This window comes from Martes martes, assembly GCF_963455335.1.
Source record: "Martes martes genome assembly, chromosome: 7".
NCBI classification, from domain to species: domain Eukaryota; kingdom Metazoa; phylum Chordata; class Mammalia; order Carnivora; family Mustelidae; genus Martes; species Martes martes.
In genome coordinates, this window is record NC_137894.1 from 110,521,306 (window position 1) to 110,541,844 (window position 20,539).

The 20,539-nt window shown below is 46.4% G+C and overlaps 1 long non-coding RNA gene across 1 annotated transcript; it reads right to left on the reverse strand.

Moving 5' to 3' along the window:
* Positions 1–676: 676 nt before the first annotated feature.
* On the reverse strand, positions 677–7,106 carry LOC308346479. The gene is made up of 4 exons (XR_013967186.1): positions 6,974–7,106; positions 1,783–1,894; positions 1,061–1,145; positions 677–780 (listed from the first exon to the last, which is right to left on the reverse strand). It is a non-coding gene; the product is annotated as an uncharacterized lncRNA (long non-coding RNA).
* Between the last annotated feature and the right edge of the window lie 13,433 nt (positions 7,107–20,539).

Genomic DNA, 20,539 nt, shown 5'->3' on the forward strand with positions numbered 1-20,539 from the left:
TCATGAAAACAACACTCGGAGTTTAGGTATTATTATTATTACTATTATTACCCTCCTTTCACGTGTGAGAAAACAGAGGCTCAAAAAGATTAAATAATTTGTCTAGCAGTGTCCCAGCTTGTAAGAGGTGACTCTGGGGTTTGAATTTAAGTAGTTGACTCCAAGAAACCCCTCCTTCTTGGCATATCTGGAAGGAGCCCCAGGGCCACATATTTAATTGGTCAAGATGTGCAAACTTCCCTGGCGGAGCATCATTTCTACCTAATTAACTACTGGAGACACCCACCTTAAGAAACCGTCTCACTTGTTCAAACCTTCACTTATAGGCAGAGAAGGACTCCCTCCTGCACCTCCGGGCTGGGCTGATGGGCACCCTCTGAAAAGAGCCTGGTGGGGGGCAGAAACACTGTCTCCTCCACAGTAACAATTGGCCCAGAGGGGAAGCTCCTGGGCATGGGCCTCCATCAAAGCGCTGCTCACCTGGCCCCTGGGTTTCAGAAGCTCAAATTTTAGCTGTTAAGGACCAGCTTTAATCTGCTACATGCTCTCTGCCTTATCCCATGGATTTGACAGGTCACTGCCCAGCAAAAAGCCTTCGGTGGCTCCCTACTGCCCATCAAAATGCCCATATCTTTTTTTTTAAAGAATGCAATATAACACACACTAGAAATTTCATGAAACATGCATGTCCAGGTTATAAAATAATTACAAAGCAACCATCCACGTCCACCTGTGCCATCAAGCCACGGAGTGTTGGGTCTAGGAGACAATTATGAACGCCTGCGGACATCACAGGAAGAGATCATTAGGCTTTATGACCCTTGTGGTGCAAGTGCCCAACCCCACTGAAAAAGGAGTCTTCCCATCAGCACTGAACCCAAATCTGAGCAAGATCTATATTGAATTGCCAGTTTATACAAAATATAGGGGGCAGAGGAACAAGAAATGTTCTAGAGAGGCAGTCAGCAAAACCCAGACTTAGGGAAACTCTGGAGGACAAGTGATGTAGTTCCTTCAACACCAAGGTACAAGGAAAAAAAGAGAGGAGGAGAGTACTTACAGCACCTGTCAACCTCGTTCGTATCCTGGTTTGAGCAAGACAGCCATAAAAAACGTTATGAGACAATTGGGGACTGATTGCAGACCTGATGACATGAAGGAAATTGTTTTAAGTATAATTGCATTGTGCTTATATTAAACTAAAGAGTCTTTATTTATTGAAGTGTGTTTCTAGGGAATTTTATGCTTTCTGAGATTCAAATGGAAATGATCCCATGAAGGTTATAGCGGGGAAGTGGGTGGGGATTTCTGTGAGGCCGTGTTCGGAGGTTTGAGGCTGGGTGAGGTACCCATGAGAGAGTCTCTTATACTATTCTCTCCACTTTTGTATGTTTGAAAACATCAATAAAAAAAAGAAGTTCTCTAAGGTGCAATTCAGTGCCTCACAAACCAAAGGTAATCTTTCTCCCTGCAGTTCATTCCCAGGCTCTTTGTTCTGGAAACACAGCACAGCTTCTCCACATTTGTGTTTCTCTGTGCCCTTCCATTTCCTCCTTCCTCACTGCTTGTCAGTACCTTGGGGACAAAATCTTTGTCCTTGTGTTCCCTCCTGGTGCCCAGCAAAGTGCCTGGCTGGCAGGTGTTCAATAAGCATTTACTGAATTAAATGGAAAAAGACTCCAGAATGCAACAGAAAGATCTTTAACAAAACCACCAGCTGCCCACACCTCCGACCATCTGAGTCAGGGATGACCTCAGTAAGGCGCTTGCCCTCCACCCCACCTCAGGCAGCCGATGGCCTCGGAAGTCCTTCCAGGGGTGGGCTCCCCGCCAGACAGCAGAGTCCTCAGTGAGGTTGCCTTCCGTCTTCGTCCTCTCTGGCTTTTCTCTCTGCCTGCCGGAAACCAGTGAGAAAGTCCTAAGTGTTTGAGGAAGATTGGGGCGTGTTAATAATGCCTACCAATAAGCATTAACGCTCCAGGAGATTGGAGATAATTGTGACTGAACAAATTGTCCTAGAACAATGCTGAGTGCTAGCAATTGCCTGGGACCATCTTTAGCTTCCTGCCTAGAGCGCCCCAGCAGAGGGGCTGCTCTGCGGGCATCGCTGCATTCCAGGAATCCCATCCCCTGTCACCATTGCTAGGTCATCATCATTTCTTTCTCTTTTCGTTATGATTATCAATTACCATCACTGGCCACTCTTTCTCAGTGTCATTATATGCTACTATATTTAGAACAGCTGAGTATTTTACAGTTAAAACAGGTGTTTCTAGGGGAGAAAACCATCTGAGCATCACAGTGAAACAGGCACTGAATTAAGCTAGAAGTTGGTGTTTTTAATTTTTTTAAGTTTTTTTTTTAAAGATTTTATTTATTTGACACACACACACACACACACACACACAAACACACACAGTGAAAGAGGGAACACAAGCAGGGAGCCCCATGTGGGGCTCGATCCCAGGACCCTGGGATCATGACCTGAGCCAAAGGCAGACGCTTAACGACTGAACCACCCAGGCATCCATGTTTTTAATATATTTTTTTATTTTTTATATGCATTTTTGTTTTTTTTTAATTTTTAAAAAGATTTTATTTATTTATTTGACACACACACAGAGAGAGAGAGATCACAGGTAGGCAGAGAGGCAGGCAGAGAGAGAGGGAGAAGCAGGTTCCCCACTGAGCAGAAAGCCCCATGTGGGCCTCGATCCCAGGAACCTGAAATCATGACCTGAGCCGAAGGCAGAGGCTTTAACCCACTGAGCCACTCAGGTGCCCCTGATTTTAATATTTTTAAAAGATTTATGTATTTTTTGGCAAGAGAACACAAGTGAATGGGGGGGGAGGGGCAGAGAGGGAGAGAGAGAATCCTGAGTAGACCCTCTACCCCCTGCAGAGTGACAACCCAAGCAGAAATCAGGGGTCAGAAGCTCAACCAACTGAGCTACCCAGGTGCCCCAGAAGCTGGTGTTTTTAAAAAGTCAACCAGCAATTTGGGAACAGTGCCATAGAACACGCCTCTGTCTGTTGGAGGGGGCCACCACATTTCATCACTGTATTTGAAAAGAGGGTGCAACAGTTGAAAATGGTACTGAAAAGAGACATGGAAAATAGGGGACTGGTTCCTCACCCTAGGATTACAAGGGTAGTTTCTGCTGGAGAAAGACGAGACCCAATTAGGAAGGCTGATTTCTAACCATGGTCTGTGCTTCTCCATCAACTCAGAAGATTAAAGAAAAAGAAGAAATAGGCCTCATCAAGAGAGATTTCAATTAGAATAAAACTGTGCCCATGATCACAAGCCAGAACAGGCTTTCAAAAGAGGTAATTGAGTCCATTGGCTCATATCTTTAGCAACAGAACGATTCCGTTTCTCCTACATGATCGAAGAACAGGTGCACTCAGGGACATTCGGCTAAACCGGAAGCCTTCCAACTCTGACTCTCACCGTTCCCGAATGCTGTCTCTTGCCTAGAGTTCCGCATCAGGCACTGGGGCACTCTCGGCCTCCCCCCCACCCCCCGCAGGAAGGCACATGGACTTCTTCGCACAGGAGCAGGTGTGAATTAGCAGCACGAGCTGGGTTCACAGATATTGGCCCAAATCTGAGGCTGTGACTGCCAGCTCCAGCCGAGAGAGCAATCGGCTCACAGGGTCTGGAGCTCATGGCTTTATTCTTCCAGCGTTGAAGGGGTCATGAGCAATTTCACTTTTCACATTCCGAGTGTTACTAAACTCAGGGTTACTCAAGGCAGGTTCACAGCCTCTCTCTCCACACGATTTACATAAAGAATCTGGGGTTGAAAATGGCCTTATAAATGACCCTTTTATTTTGCAGAGAAACAAAGGGGCTTGGAGAATCGACCAGCACGCGCTGGCAGGCTTCTGCCACTGACCATGTGCCTCCATCTCCTCTGTCACAGTAGACATGGGATGGAAGATCTACTCTTAGGAAGAGGGGTGCTCAGCTTAGTTCTGGCCACAGCCAAAAGATGGCTGAGTTTGCAAGATGCAAGGTTATTCTTTTTTTCCATCCCCTGAGCTTCACTTAAAAGAGTCAAAGACCGGCACTGTTGGAGTGAAGGACAGAGATCTGGATATCTGGGAAAGCCACATGGCAACTTTTTCCTTACCCATCAATCCTTCCATTTAACATTCACCTACAAGGACCCAGCATGCGATGAGCACCGTCCTCATAAGTGCGACAGAGATAGACAAAGATAGTAACTAGATCTCTAGTCTCAGGTAGCTCACGAACAGGAGGGTCATAGGGTCATGTGATGGAAACACGTAGACACCTAGGGAAATGGGCCATGGAACAGACCTCACTCTGTGCCTGGGACCACTAGCAAGTCAGAGCCTGAAACTAGCCACCTGGGCACAGCTCCCAGCCAAGTGCAACCATTCTGGACCATGAATGTTGCATCTGTTCCTACCTCTTTTGTTAGTTCTTTTTCTCCTCAGAATTTTAAGACTGGAATGAACGTTGGAGACCATCAAGCCCAACAACTATCTTCCTTACACAGATGAGTAAACCAAGAGAAGGTAGCAGAAGTGCTAAATGAATGCCCCGTGTCAGGATGGGGCCTGGGCTCCCCACAAGGAGCAGTCCAGCCTCTCTAGGCATGGCCCATGAGCTGAGCTGCTTCTTTCCCAATCCTTCCTGGTTCAATGTCAGGAGCCAAGCCCCAATGCAAAGCTGATTGTCAGGCAGAAACCTGCTAAATGTGGACACACTGAATTATTCATATTTGGGCTCATAAATAATGTACTGGGTGTTAATATCAGATGTACAAATGCATCCATAACCCAAGGGGTGATTAGTCACTGTAAGATCTTGCCCAGTGGTAACAGATTACCTGGCCTGGTGTCCTTGACTAGCTCCTGTTCTTGGGGATGGCTCCCTGGCAGAGCGCTGTGCCCTTCCCATCTCTATTAGTCTGATGCGAAATAGCAGATGTCTGGGCCAGAAATCAGGCCTACAGAGCCGTGGGGGACTTTCAGTCCCTAGCTCTGGACACTGGCTGCTCTAGTTAGCATCCAGCAGAGCTGTGTGAGGCCTCCCATGCACAAAGGCAGGAAACAACTGCTTGACACTGTCCTGTGATCCACTCCCGTGATCCACTCCCTCAGACCCCTTCCTCTGCCTCACAGTTGTAGAGAATCTACCCAGATGGTCTCCCTGTAGTTTGACAATTTATAGCAAATGTATTCTCTTCAGCCATCTTTTGGTACACATTTTATCTACTGTGTAAAGACAATCAGGGAAAGTGTGGGTCCTTACCTGAAGGTTAGGCACCGAATTGAGTTAGGGGTGATTTGGGGAGATGGTCATCTCTACAAGACTGTCCCAGGACTAACTTTCTTCAAGGGAAGAAACCAGAATGGAAGAGAGTGGTCCAAGAGATGGCAAAAGTAACCTAAGTTTCAACTTGGTCCAAGCCAGGAGAAGAGAAAGGGGGAGGAAGTAGTTACTGTCTCTGAAGTAAAAGAGATAGAGAGAGAGAGAGAGACAGAAGGAGGAGGAGTCACACTCAGCCTTGAGGTCTTTCTGTGTCACACTAATGAACACCAGACTGGTCACCAAAGCTCTTGCGGTCCCTGTAGCCCAGACCAAACACAGTACAAGGGTCTGGTTTCTCCCTTTCGTCTCTAGGCTCAAAGTTTTACCCTAGAGACAAGAAGCAATGGTGCTCTTCTCCATTGGAAATGGAGTGAGGGAGCCCTTGAGCTCCCCCTAGGGGCCAGAATGAGCATTAAGCCTGTGGAGGAGTCAGTGGGGGTTAACTAGGGTTCTGTCCACCTTTGGGATTTTGTCCCTGGGGCTTGGTCATGGGGCCAGGAGCTCCCTCACTGATCAGGATCCCCTGATGGCCTCTGGTCCCAGAGAGAGCCACTGGCGGGCAAAAGGGCCTCTCCACCAGGCATCCGGCTAAGCGATGGCTCTGGGCGTCAGGGGGCTCAGCTGGCAAACTGGTGCGTGTCTGTGGCAGCCTCAGCGGCACCCACCCTTAACAGCGGGGTGAAAACAACAAAAATTACGGCGTTATTACAAGGGGGCACTGACATGTTGATGCGAAAGCTCATTGCCGACAAGACTGAGAATGAAAATGGCTCAGAAGGGAATGGGGAAGTGTCCAGGGAGTCATAACTGTTTTACGCTATCAGAGAGTTTCGACAGTGTCTAACTGCTGTGATTTCATCAGCCCAAACCCCATTAACCCCTGAGGAGCTGTCTACTCCCAAGCCTGGGCAGTAGGCAATGCTTCCAGCCGTCTTCTGCATGACCCTGCCGGCAGAGAGCAGGAGGGCTGCCACGGGGCCGAGGTGAGAAACGCTCAGGAAGGTGCACTTCACGGGGCCACAGAATCTGATAGGTGAGGCTCCTGTCGTCGTCTGGTACCCACCAGAGACCCCCTCCCAAGGACCAGGGTCGGGGAGGAGTCAGCCAGACTGCCTGGTGTTGCCCAGTCTGGGTAAGAGGCGATGAAGCAAGAGGGCTTTGGATGGATGGAGGCCAGGACAGAGTCCCAGGAAACTGTCCCTTCCATAGCCCCTGCTGCTTACGGGGCCTGCAGTCTACCAAGTGGCTCTGTTCCCTTCCTCTTAGGAGGTAAGCAGCAGGCCCAGAAGGGGCCACTAGCCTAAGTGCAGCCTCTAGCTAGCCTGCTGACTGAGGCCCGGCAGGGAAAAAGGTCCAGAGCCCATCCGAGTCCCTCCTCGTGTTACCTCAAACTAAAAAAAGTCAGAGCCTGGGCTGTAGGCAGGTAGAGCCAAGGTCATGAGGTTGGAAAAGGCCATGATGGGCCAATGCTGGGCAGAGTGCAGAAGGAGCAGAAACCATGAGCTCACAGAGGGGGCAGCTAGAAAGAGGAAAAAACCCCAAAACAACAGAGCAGAGAGACGCTGGAAAGAGTTGGGCAGCCGTGGTGGGAAGAGGAGAGAGCCACTGCTCCCTGCATCTCACCTGCCTTGAATCCCATCACGTCTCACCGATATGCATCCAGCTTCTCTCCAGGTGAAACTTGGCCATAACCATGCCCACCGTCCCTTTGCTCCAGGTGATATGCACAAACCTTTGTTTCCAACAACTGAAAAGGTTTCTGGGGAAGAAAGTGGCCTAGGGAGGAAAGAGCCACTTTTCAAAGAGAGCTATAAAAAACCACATGCAAACAAGTTGTAGCCCCCGGTGGTGATCCCAGAGAAGCTGAAGCGGTCGAGAGCTGGGTCCAGAAGAGGCAGGGAGGGCCCAGGACAGAACATTCCACACAATGTGTGGTGATCGCCCACACTTCCCCCCACCCCACCAATCCATTACAAACTGATTTTCCGATTCATAAAATGCAGTAACAATGTGGTGGCAAAAGGCGGATTGCTGTAAAAACTAGTTCGTTCCCTCAGGAACCTCACACCGCTGGTCCCACGTGCACAAATTCAGCTAATCCTGGTCAGAGGGATTGTCACAGTAGAGCCAAGAGGGCTAGGGCTTATCGTTTCTGGCTATTTCCTACAGCCGGTTACCCAACAGAGTTGGCTCCAAGAGGTGGCTCTCACTGGGGGTGGTGTTGCTCCCTGCCCCTGCCAGAGATGCCCCAAAAAGGAACTGTCTCTCCCTAAGGCCAGAGGCACCCCCGTTGACAAACAGTGGTTTGTGCTTGGAGATCAGGGCCAACGCCATCCTCCAGGAGGCGCCGCAGCAACCCCCTGACAGCCTGTCCCCAGCACCTCTGCCCAAGAGCACTGGGGACCCGGGGGCCCAGGACAGGGCTGAGGGGAGGGTGTCAGAGAGGGGAGCGGAGTCCTAGGCTCTGGACCAAGTGGAGACAGAGGCACCTGGGGACAGATAACGTAACCTCTGACAAACTGCAGTGGCTTAAGAATTGTCAGCTCAGACAGAACTGCCTACATCCATTTAATTAGATTTTAATTTCTCTTTACACATTCGGTTTTCAAAGATTCTAAGAAGTAATTATTTCCAGTATCAATTGGCGAGGAGGCACAATCCTCAACTTAGAATAAGCAGCTTATGGAGGCCTGTCTCATCCCTGTTCAAACACCGGGGCCCTGCTGAAAGGGCTCTGCCCCACAGAGGTCTCCCACTGGGGAGACGCGGACACCTGGCAGGGAGAGGAAGGGAGGGGGCCATGTGGGAGGAGGAGGAGAGCTCTCCCACCTCTGTCACTTCAGAGTCTGGGGATAGTGAAAGGGGGGCCAGGAAGTCCAGCAGCCCCAGGCATGATGGCGCTTGGGCCGGTGAGCGAGCGGGAGATCGAAGCAGCAGGGCCTTGTCCTTTGGTGTTGGTCTGTGCCTGCACGAAAAGTAAGGTCTTCCCTGCTCTGAATTACCTTTTGGAAGAGAGTCCGTCACCTTCTACTGGAACCCCTACAAAGTGTCTCCCATTAGAGGTCATGTCCTTCAGGTACCTTACTTGGGACCCCAAACACGGGAGAGACCACCCCAACCAACATGAGAGTCAGCTCCGGTCTGACTCAGTGAAGAAACAGGAGACAAAGAAACGTAATGGAGTTTAAGCTCCATTAAATTGCTGAGTGGGTAATCTCACAATTCAGCTCTATTATTATTTAGCTGTTATTATTTATTAGTCCTAGCTCCATTTATTATTGCTGAGTGTGTAACCTCACAATTGCAAGTGTGGTCATCATTGTAGATAAGCTTTCTCGAGACTCACTTTAAGGGACAATGCGGCAAGGGGTTGGTGGTTTGTAAATAGCCAAGAATATGTTCGCAGGCAGGAATACCATGCGCAGTGTCTAAAAACTGCTCAGAACATAGTGCAGATCAATCAGAATGAGGCCAGGGGAAAGCGTCACCTACCAGCAGACAGACAGCCCTTCCACAACACACACAGACGGCCGATGGCCCTGATGTTATGCAAATGTATTTTTTGTGACATGGGATAAAATTTCCAGCAACCACGTGAAACCAATAGTGAAAAACCAGTGTATTCCGATCCGTGAAGAGCCGTGCAGGTGATATGCGGTGGGGACCTGTGCAGGGATGTGAAGACAAGAGTGTGCTAGATGCGTGAGAGAAGTCAAACTGATGTGGTCTTGTGGAAGATGAGAAGCGAAAGAGCAATGTTTCTATATTGATTTGCTACTCTGCGTCATGCATGATTTTAAAGGTATATGTGTGACCCAAGAATTAACTATGAGTAGATGTTTAGATTATATTATTCATATTTCTAAAATCTCATCTGTCCACGTTGGTCAAAACTCAGTGGGATTCCTTTCATCTGTGTATTTGGGTCTTTTCTTATATGTTGGCACATATGGTGTTGAACCACTTGATGGCCAATACAAAATGAATGCACTTTATGTGGACGCCCAAACCAGCCCAGATCTACAGCATTAGAATCCACCAGGGGAGCTTTTTCATTTATAGACACTTTCAGGTTCCACTCTGGAACAAGGAAACCAGAAGTTCTGGGGGTGAGGCTTGGCTTCTGGTACTTTGGAAAGCTCCAGCACTGATTCTGGCATGCTCTAAAGGGCTATTCACGTATCTGCAACCGCATCCTTTTGGAGGGAGGCATTCAGTGAAGGCCAGTGGTTAAAAGGAAGGGATATGGATGAATTCAAATCCTGGCTTTTTCACTACCTAGCTGGGTGATCTGGCAAAATTGCCTTACTTTTCTGTGCCTCAGGTTTCTCATGTGTAAAATGAATATTTAAAAAAGAGGACCATCGGTGAGCAGTTGTTACGAAGTTAAATGAGCTAATATATAAATAGGGGAGAGAACAGTGCCTGGCACTAAATGGGAGCTCAGCCCCTGCTGGCCTATATGACCCCCAGGGCCAAGGAGAGCTTCCTACCGTCCACCTGCCCTCCCCACCATGGCATCTGGGCATTCCATCCTACCGTGGTTCATCATTCAGCATGGCACTTTCTAAGTAGAGGAGACAGTGAATGGGAAACTGGAGTGGATGTGGAGAACTGGAGAACTGGGGGTATGGGAGTCACATAGCACTCCTCACAGCCCTGGCTAGTGAGTGGAATGAGGAGGGCTGGACTGAATCTGGGGGAAAGAGAGCAGCTAGGGCAGCCACCTTAACCTCAACACACAGTGAAGCTCGTGGCTTCAGAGTGTCTAAGCCCCGCACCCTTCGCTACTTCCTGAGTGGCCATTTCTGCTGTCATCCATTCTTTGGTCGGGGTGATAGCACCATTTCCATGTTTAGAGAGGTTTATGCAGCAGCCCCATGCTTGAGGAAGTGACCCTTCAAAGCTCTTGGTGTGAATCATTGCTCCCAGAAGACTCCGGGGACACTGGTTTGCATGTGGGGGTGGCTTACTAGAATCATGCAGGTCAAAAGATGGGTGTATCCTGGGGGCTCAGCTCACTATAGCACAGTGAGAGGCAGGCCAGATAACACTGTGGTTGGGATCAGGCGTTAGGAAGCCAATCTGCTTGGGTCCAGTTCCACCACTAATTAGCTATGGTCTTGGGTAAGATGCCTAAGCATTTTGTGCTCAGTTTCCTCATCAGAAAAAGGGGTTTTGTGAGGACTAAATGAATTAAAAAATATGGAACACTTAGAACCATGTCTGGCACATAGTAAATGATAGATGAATATTGATTGCTATTTTTATAATTTTATGCTTTGAAGATGTCAGCCTCCTATTGGATACACATTTGGTTTTTAATTCCATTTTCCTTTTCTTTCAGATCCCACTAAATCTCTAAGAACAAGTCACTGTGGCATCTCTAATCCCTGTCAAGTCATTTTTCTGTGTTTTAATGAAGAGCTTTTGGAAATATCATTGTGTGCCAGGGTGTTCCAGGGTGTTGTCACTCCTAGTGCTTTACCAAGTCAATAAAGTTGGAATGAAACCCACGCCATCCATTTCTGGTGCATTCTTCATATTTCCGAGGACTTAATCCACCATGATGGGTAGGACATAGTCCAGCCGTGGGGACAAGACAAAGATGCAAATGGGACAAATACAATCAAGAGAGGTATAAACCATGGGTAATGGGGACTAAAGAGAGAAAGGATCCCACCTGGTGGAAGGCTGTGTTAAGGGAGTGATGGTCAAGATAACCCTTGGAGAATGATGGGTAAGATTTTATCAGGTGGGGCTAGAGGAGTGGAAAAGAAAGCAATCCAGACTTATTAGGTAGAGGGAATAACATATGCAGAAATCTGAAGATGGAGAAGTACCAGAAGTCAACGAATTTGATTGATGTGTAAGGTGCAGTGGGGAAGAGTTGGAAGATAAGGTAGATCAGGGCTTTGTCATAAAAGACCTTTGATGTAAGGGTGAGTAATTTATATTTAATTTGTCAGTCAGTGGGGAGACATTGAGGGTTTGGTTAAAAAATGTTTAATCACAACTGTGCTTGAGAAAAAGGAATTATTCTCGTAAGATGACTCAGAAGGGAGAGAGGCGAGAGGTAGAGAGATTGGAGAGGAGGTTGCCAGACTCTTTCAGATGAGAATTAATGTGGGTTTAAACAAGGGTGGTTATGGAGGAACAAGATAATGGCAGAATCCAAGGGACTTGATAACGGATTGATTGTTACGGGAAAAGGAACAATCAAAGAGAAGCCAAGGTCACCCGCCTGGGGAAATAGAAGACTGATGGAGCAATTAACCAAAATACTAAACCAAGTGGGGGAATGGTCTGGAGAGGCTGGTGAATTAGGGTTGAGGTGCTAGATAGAGAGGTAGATAAATGGAGCTGGAGGACAGGAAATTAAGACTTAATAGTTCCCTCGTCCCATAGCTGTGCCGCTTTCTCCCGTATCTGTAGCATCTTACTCTATACTTAACACTGAGTAGGTGCTTAATAAGTGAATGATCCCAATTGGAGAGTGATCTCCACAAGAGCGCTAGCTGAAACCTTGAGAGTCTTAGCACAGAAAGAACAAAATTCAAAGGGAAAACTACCAAGAAGATGCATACACATCTAGGGTGAAGCATCGAGGGACACCAGGGAGAGAGGAGGAGAGAGCAGAGACGCGAAGGAGTAAGGTAACGCTGGGTTAAGGCAATCAGGGTCAGGGGGAGTTTTGAGACAGAGCAGAGGTAAGTGGAAAGGCTGAAAATGCAAGAGGAGGACGGTACTTGGTTTCAAGCAGCCATGATAAAGGAGCACAAGGTGTGGGGCTTAAAACACAGATTTATTCCGTCCCAGGTCTGAAGCTGGAAGTCCAAAATCTGGGTATTGGCAAGGCCATGCGTCCTCTGAAGCTCTAGGAAAAGATTCTCCCCTGCACCTCCCTAGCGTCTGCTGGCCCCGGGCGTTCCTGGGCTGGTACAGCATAACTTAAATCTCTTCACATGTCTTCTCCCCGTGTGTTTCTGTGTCTTCACATGTTCCCTTAAAAGGAAGCAGTCAAATTGGGTGAAAGACCCACCATACCCCAGTATGACCTCATCTTAACTATTGATGTCTGCATGTTAGGTCTCATTCTGAGGTACTGGAGCTGATGGCTTCATTACGCCTTTACAAGGACAAAATTCAACCCAGAGCAAGGACGGAGAGAGACTATTGGGTTTGGCAGTAGGAGGTGGCTGGCAGGGTTTGCGAGGATGCTATTTGGCCCAAAAAGTGGGGAAAGAGACCAGATGGCACTGAGTAAAGGCAGGGTGGGGGGGGGGTGCGGGTGGAGGGAAGGAGAACAGCAAGGCAATAAATGGGAAGTGAGATGGAGGCATGAGGGGGCATCTGCCCAAGTCTCTTCTATGTGTGATCTTTCCTTTTCTCCAGGTAGAGAGAATGGCCGTGTGCTCCACCAAAGGTTTTGCTTTCATACCACTAGCATTCACTCCATGATTCAATGAGCAGCGAGCATGTTGGTCTTGACATCAGAGCTTCTTTACTCTTAATTTTAGTGGCCAAAATTGGTTCCATTTTGGTTCAAGCAACGTCTTTTCTTGTCTAATCAGATCACTGGGTTGTTTACAGGAGTTTGTGTCATCAGGGTTCCTTTCTCACTGGACCCCAGTCCCTGAAATGGGGACAAGAGTATCTGTCTGACTTGGTCCCACTTTCAGGTGACATGAGAACTGGGAGGTAAGGCCTTGTGAGAACGTAACAACCAGAATGTACGAGGGCATGAGTTAAACACAAATGATTAGCAAGTATGAGTCTGAAGATCTCCTAAGGAACTCAAGGTTAGCAATTGAAAATGATGACCCACTCCAGACAGCAATGAGGCCAGACTGATCACATACTCCTCTCCAGAGCTCCAGGAACTTTTTATATCCACCCAGTTCTCTGCAAATCCAGACACTATCTCAGTTTCACCCACTGTCCTGAGTGTAGGTGGTGGCAGCCAGATTTCTTGGAATGGACTAGGAAACTGGACTAGGAAACTCTACTGGACTAGGAAACACCATAAACTGCTCATTTTAGTCCATAAATACCCAAATTTGGCTTCTTGACAATCTTTAATTGCATTCTTGGTATGTTATTAAGAACTAGCTCATATCCATACATAATAATGTGCCTGGTACAGTGACTGACACATTGCTTGGTCAGCAAATGATTCTTATTCATATTATCAAACTTACAGGAGTTCAGGAGGGCTGGTTGGGAAATAAAATTGTGGTCAGCTCTAAGATGAACTCAGAGTCTCCTCTGACCACTATGATTTTCTTATAGGACTAAACTAGTTTTTTTGTGGCTGCTGTAATCATCTATTCTTCTTAATAGACTTATGATAAGCCCACCCCATAAGTTAGACATGGCTTGACCTCAAGCTTTGGACCCAGTTGGGCCTCCAATAGATTAAAGATCTTCCACATGATGGAGACAGGGATAGGGCAGAGGGAAATGAGGAAAGGAGAGAGCTGGAGTCTCCTGCTTCCGCAAACACTACTCAATGGCCCAGCATATGAGAATATCCCCCCTGCTTTATAAAAGTGGCTTCCTCAAGAGAGGCTACACATGGAATCTTCTAGATGAGTTGGGTGTTGCCTACTGAGACATTTATTTTTCTAAATAGCCAGTAAGGCAAAGTGGAGGTTATCCCCTGAAAACGTTCCCCAGTGGCTCTTTGGAAAACACAGAAATGGATGAACTCTCGGACAAAGAGAAACTGAATTGCTACCTGGAAACCATTCCATTTTTCTTCCTTTCCTCTCCACATCTCCTGGGCCCTTTAATGCTTTGTAAAGCCAAATTTGTTCAAATTATGAAGGCAGTAACCTGCAAGATTTATTCCAAGGCTTAGAAGGGGGACTCCTGCATAATCTATAACCAAGCTGTGGTAGCCCTAGGCTGCAGGTGAGTCTGCTCCAACCCTCTCTTCTTTCTCCTGCAAACTAGACTCATTTTGCAAGGAGGAACCCTAAGAAATTCACCAGGTGTCAAATCACACTCAGAATCTGTGGAACAAACCAAGATTCTTCAGCTTAGTTGGGAGCATGGAGGAATAGAGGAATACAACTTGACTGTTGAGTTTGGGTGAGTTGACCAGGCAGAAGACCAGTAGTAGGCACATGCTGGTTGGGTGCAAATGACTTCTCTGCCTTCAGCTTTGTTTAGTCTGCAACTAGCATCTGTTTTGCTGCATCAGAAAGAGCAAATTAAGCAACTTATTTTTCTGCATTCTTTTGGCCCAGTGTACTAGGCGAAGTAGAATATGAGAATCGTGAAATGAGGTTCCATTTTTAATCCTTATGTGCTCTGGTAGCTACACATAGGATCCTCTTCCCACCCCCTTTTAGGTCTCATACAAACTATCTGAGCATTTCCTGTTGCACTGTCAGAGTTGATTTTGTCTTGTTGATGATAAGCTTGGGGGGGGGCCATTCACATGCTAGTGTATTTGTGAGCTCTGAGCCCATTTTTGGAAGATGGCAACTCCTTCTTAGAGCTATTGTCTGTAGCCTTTGGAAAATCTCTGTGTCAGAGTAGCTGGGCCATACATGATGGGAGCCTACAACCCTGATGTAGAGTCTTAAACCCACTACAGCAGAGATATGCTATCCCACATTGCCATGCCCTTTTGAGTTGGACGGAGCTGACTAGTCCCTTGGTTGTGAGTGGAAGTGTTATAAGTCACATATTTATAAGCAAGCTAGGGCCTGACCCTCAGTTTTCTCTTATGCTTGCTGCAAAGGCCTTAGAGGTCGTGTCTTCTAGATGGTACAACTACTAAATGATAGAGCGATAGAGCCTCTAACAGCCTCAATCTTTGGGAAATAACTTCCCTTGGGAGTCCTAAGAACAACAGTAGATTTTGCATAAATGAGAAATAAACTTTAAGTTTTAACCACTAAGCTTCTCAGTTTATATGTTACTGCAACATAGCCTAGACTATCCTGACTAACATATCCACTAAGGTTTAGAGTTTAGAGAACCTTAGATATGGGTCTAAACTCACCAATTTGTAGACAAGAAAACAAAAGCCCGGAAAAATTAGGTGACTTATATAAAATCACAGAGATAGAGGGACAAAGTTAAAACTGAACTTCCAGTTTGGTTCTCTCCACTATCACAGAACATCTTTTGTGCTGATTTGTATACAGCTCGAATCTAATATCTTCAACCTCACTTTTCAGTTAACCACAAAGTCTTGATTAACTGAAAAATAGACACTAGTGAGCCAAATACTTAGCTCTTGTGTTTTTTTTTTTAACCAAAATCACTATTTCACCAATGATCTTAGCCCTAATATCTTGCCCTAATTTCAGAGAAAATAGGATAGTGCCATTAGAGTCTATATGCATGTAATTTCCTTGTAACGTACAGCCTGATGTAAACCATGGGGTGGGGTGGTTAAGAGATCTGGGAAGCTTGGACTCTGAATATATCTCACTAGCTCTTTGTTTTCATTAGTCAGCATTCCATTCCTGGTGTGTGTGGTGTATGAACATGTGTGTGTGTGTGTGTGCGTGTGTGTGTGTATGTTGTATGTATAGAGGCATTGCTTAACTAGAGTCCCAATGTATGGTAGCAAAAATCAAATCTGAGGGGGAAATATCAGTTCAAGTCAGACTATATACAAAGCAAATAATCAAATCATGAACATGTAAAATAAAAATTGGAGGCAGTGAGAGAACCAGATGGAGACCAAAAACTCAGGGAGAAAGGGTCAGAACAAGTGAGATAAATGGAGGTTTGGAGTTTTCCTAGAACTATGGTCAATGTTCCCAGCTCACATTTTATGTGCTTGTAGCCTATAAAGGCATTTCAAATTCATGGAAGTGGCCCAGCTGATAGAATCCGACCAACAAGCTGAGATTAGAAATACTGACTTGACTTCTCACTGTCTCCATCTCTATCCCACCAACAGCTGTAACAACCTCTAGACTTGACCTTCTCTTGGTCAACTTGGCCCAGCTCTTCTGAAGTTGTTTTGTTGTTGTCGTTTTGGCCTGAATACATCATTACCAGATATCACCACAGATGAGAGTACACTCCTAAATCTATTCTTTGTTACCCGCAGACTTAGGTGGATGCCTACTGAAACCTTGGTTCAGATGTGGAGACTGACAATGGCCCCTGCACACACCAAGAGGGTATGAAAAGGTTTGGGTTACGTTTGAGGAGGGCAGGGCAGGCCACTCAGGCAGGGGTGGAGTTGGGGGAGGGAGATTCCCCGGAAAGAAGACAAAGAATCCAGCACAGAAATTTTTTTGTGGTTGGGAGCTGGGGCAGAGTGAGAGTTCCTGTACAGGCACTGGCTTGCTCAGTGTGAATCCCTCGCCCTCACCAAGAGAAGGAGCACCCAGGCTTTCTTATCTGCTGTGGGCACAAGAGGAAGAGCAGGGGTGAGGCTTAAAAACTGTCAGCAGTCAGAATTCAACAACTGGGGTCAGACTCCTCATTCCTTTGCCGTAACAACCGTTTCTTCATTGGTATGAGATAGCAGGCCAGCTTCTGCCCGGTATAAAGTTTGACTCGTATTTCTTATCTTCCCTTCCCAGTGTCCCCATGCTCCCCAGCAAGTCTTGCCCCCATCGGTCTTCTTCCCAAGTTCAACTCTGGCCTTATCCTTCTCACCCCCACCACCCCAGTCTGCATCTTGCCCTACCTTCACTCCTAATGCTTTGCCAGCCTGGCTTCCTATGTGCTCATCTTACTCCGGGGACAGTAGTTAACTGGAGGAAAGCCCTTCCTGGTCATTGCAGAGAGTAGTGATTAAGGAAGCAAGATTTTATTTTTTGAGGATTAAAAAAAGAAACCCAGAAAATAGAAAAGTAGAAAAATAATGAGGGATGCCAAGGAGAAAGTAAGTGGCTCTATGAACAGAGACAGAATTAAACTGCTTCTTCTTGATCTAATGGCTCTGGGTGATTATCTGCTGTACCAGGAGAATTCTGTTTCCCTTAGGCCATTCTATCTGGTGTCCTCATGTACAAGGCCTTCAGGAAGATGGTGGAGTACAAGCCAGTGGATGTCAATTTCTGACGAACTCTTCAGGTCTCTTATCCCTATGACTCAGATTTGGTTGCTTGTGGAAGCTGGTCCATGGCTAGGAGTTTTTGCTCCTAGCAGAAATAAGCTTGCAAAGCTCTCCCCTGTGTGGCTTTAATTGGTCTTCTCTTTTGTGTACATGTGTGAAGACATTATTCTGCCTTCTTTGTAAATACTTCTCTTTTCTCTAGAGCAGAGAAATGGCCTCAGCCTTATAATGGATTTTACATGCGGAGAAGAGAAAGAAAATGATTTTGCAAGACTCTTCTGTTGGCTTGCAACACAAAGAAATACCCACCTCAGCCCAAGCATCTTAAAGAGCTAAATTTGGCTGCTTCATCAAATGGAGGAGAGATGAGGGGAAAGAAGTTGGGGGAGATGCTCAAGTCATTTGGTCCCTAGCTGACTTTCTCATTTTAAGACTTTCTCTTTTCTTCATACTTGTCCTTTTCCTGTGGCTACTTCTATTTCTGTGGGATTTACTATTTTTTTTTTCATGTACTCTTTAGTTGCTCAGCTGAGTTCACCTGTTGTCATATCTTATGTTCTTATTTGGATTCTGATAAACTGGTAAGGAAAGTTTAGGAAATAACTACCCCCCCAAAAACCATTATCATAATTACAAAATGTCATGGTGCTCTCAGAAGACAAACACACACACATAATTACTTAAAAACTTGACTCTGGCTGAAAATATCTCTCTGGGCATCAGGCGATAGCTACAAGGATAGCAGGCATGAGCAAGATAGGTAGTCTTAGAAGTCAGAGGGGGTTTGGCATTAAAATGGTATTAAAGATGGAGTTTTGGCCAGAGGACACAGGAATAGTTGAAGCCTGCCCACATTAATTATTTCTCCCTGCAGGTGAAGTGTGCAAGGGAAATACAAGCATAGGACAATGGCTGGCCAAGCAGACACTTCATGACAGCTGGGGCTATTACTCTAGGACCTGGGGCCAAACTTGAGGGAACTGGATTAAGTCCTGGGGTACCTCATTTGTCCTAGGCTAGAGAATTAAGTGACCTTGTTATTTAACCACAAACCACATTCATCAGCACCAGCGAAAATGGAACCAGAGAAAGAGCAAGGAAAAGTCAAATCAATGCCCAGGAGTCCAGTAGATCAGATCCATGGGTCCTCTTCAGGGAGTGAAGAAGAGATGTTGAAAGTAGCCCCTGCTGCCTTCATCAGGAAGACCAGGAAAGAATCATCTTGAAGGCTTGATATCTCTAATAGGAAAAAAATTTCACTTTTTTTTTTTTTTTAAAGAGAGGAAGAGAGGTGGGGGAGGGCAGAGAGAGAGAGAGGGAGAGAGAGAATCACAAGCCGTCTCTATGACTAGTGTGGAGCCAGGCATGGGGCTCGATCTCACAACCCTGAGATCATGACCAGATCCAAAATCAAGAGTTGGATGCTTAACCAACTAAGCCACCCAGGTGCCCCTGTCACTCTTTATAGCAAAGCCCTCACCCCTTTTTGTCCCTCTCTGCTCCCTCCCTCAATCTAAATCTAAAGTTGGGCTTCAAATCTAATATCTAACCAAAGCCCTCTCACCTTTTAGAGTAATTCACTACCTTTATTTCTTCCAGACCCTCCCTTCATTTCAGAGAGTGCTTTCTTTAAGAAACCTCCCCAGGAAAGTATCTGTTTTTTCCTTCTCCCCACATTTACACATTCCTTCAGGATCTGCACACGGGGAGCCACATTCACTCCTGGTCCCTCTTGCTTTCTGTTTCATACAGTAACTCCCTCACTGTGTACGTGGGGAGGAACAGCAGTTTTACTGTTTTCTGCAATCCTCTCTGTGTTGCTCATGTATTAGTCATTTGTCACAATGCTTATTTTTCACCCCTGGACATACCCACTGCAAGCCCTGCTTATGTTGTCTTCATTCTAGGATCCAGAATGAAGGAGCACCCCCTAGTAGAGTCTTGTGGCAAAGGCAAAGGAACCATGCAGTGGTTCTTGAAACTTCTGTTTGGATGTAGCACATAGCATGTTTCAAGTGCTCACGTTCCATTGGACAAAAAAGTCCTATGGCCAATCCCCGTGTGAATGGGCTGGGAAACTATAATCCTTGTACTGGGACAGAAGAATAAATAATTGGGAACAGTGATACTGCCTATCTCAGTTCTTGACTAGGGTTGAGTGTCAGGTGCCTTTGAATGACAACCTTCTGGTAAACCCAGTAATTGGCACCAACACAACACTGGTTATTTTTCATTGGAAACTTTGTTTAAAGGTCACCTCTTATAACTAAAGATATGTATTTTATTATGAGATTCTCTCAAATATAGGATATGTTCCCCAGTCCTCTTAAACAGATTCTCCTACACATGATGCAACTTTTTCTCAAAGATTTGGGGTTGTAATTATGACCGTCAACTTGGACTTCGTTACAATGTAATGATACTCCTTGAGACTGCTAACAAGTAGAGGGCTATGCACCTCTGCTTAAAGAGTGCCTGGCCACTTTGCTTTTGGAGCTCAAGGCTCCATCTTAGGCTCTTCCCATGACACTAGGCTCTCAGCTGTCATATCTTGATAAAGAGAGAAATCTCCCTCTAGCCCTTGTTACTCAGTAACATCAGCATCACCAGGGAACTTACTAGTAATTCAGAATCAGGGCCCTCTCAATCAGACTCTGCATCTTAGTAACCTCCCCAGGTGCTCCATATGCACACTGACATTGGGGAAGCAGCCCAGCGGTTCTCAGTCTCAGCTGCATATTGGTATCTCCTGGGGAGCACTATAGACACTGATGTCAGGGCCCTGGCCACAGTGCTTGGATGTAACAGGTCTGGGGTGTGGTGAGGGCCCTGGAGGGTTAGGAACTCCCCAGATTCTAAGGTGCAGCCAGGGCTGAGAACCACTGTTGTCTGGAAGACTTTCTCCTAGTTGCCTGAACCTTCTGGTTCAGTGATCAGAGAATCAAATGTGTTCACCTTCATGCAACTGCATTACTGACCACTATTAGCACCAACAAGGGCTGGAGGAGCCTGACCTTACAGAAATAATAATAGCCCAATTATTAAGGCGCCTGTAGGGGCCAGAAACATTATCTCTAATCCTTACAACATACTGTCACCCTGATTTAAATTTAAGAAACTGAGCCTCAAAAAATGTAACTTTCCAA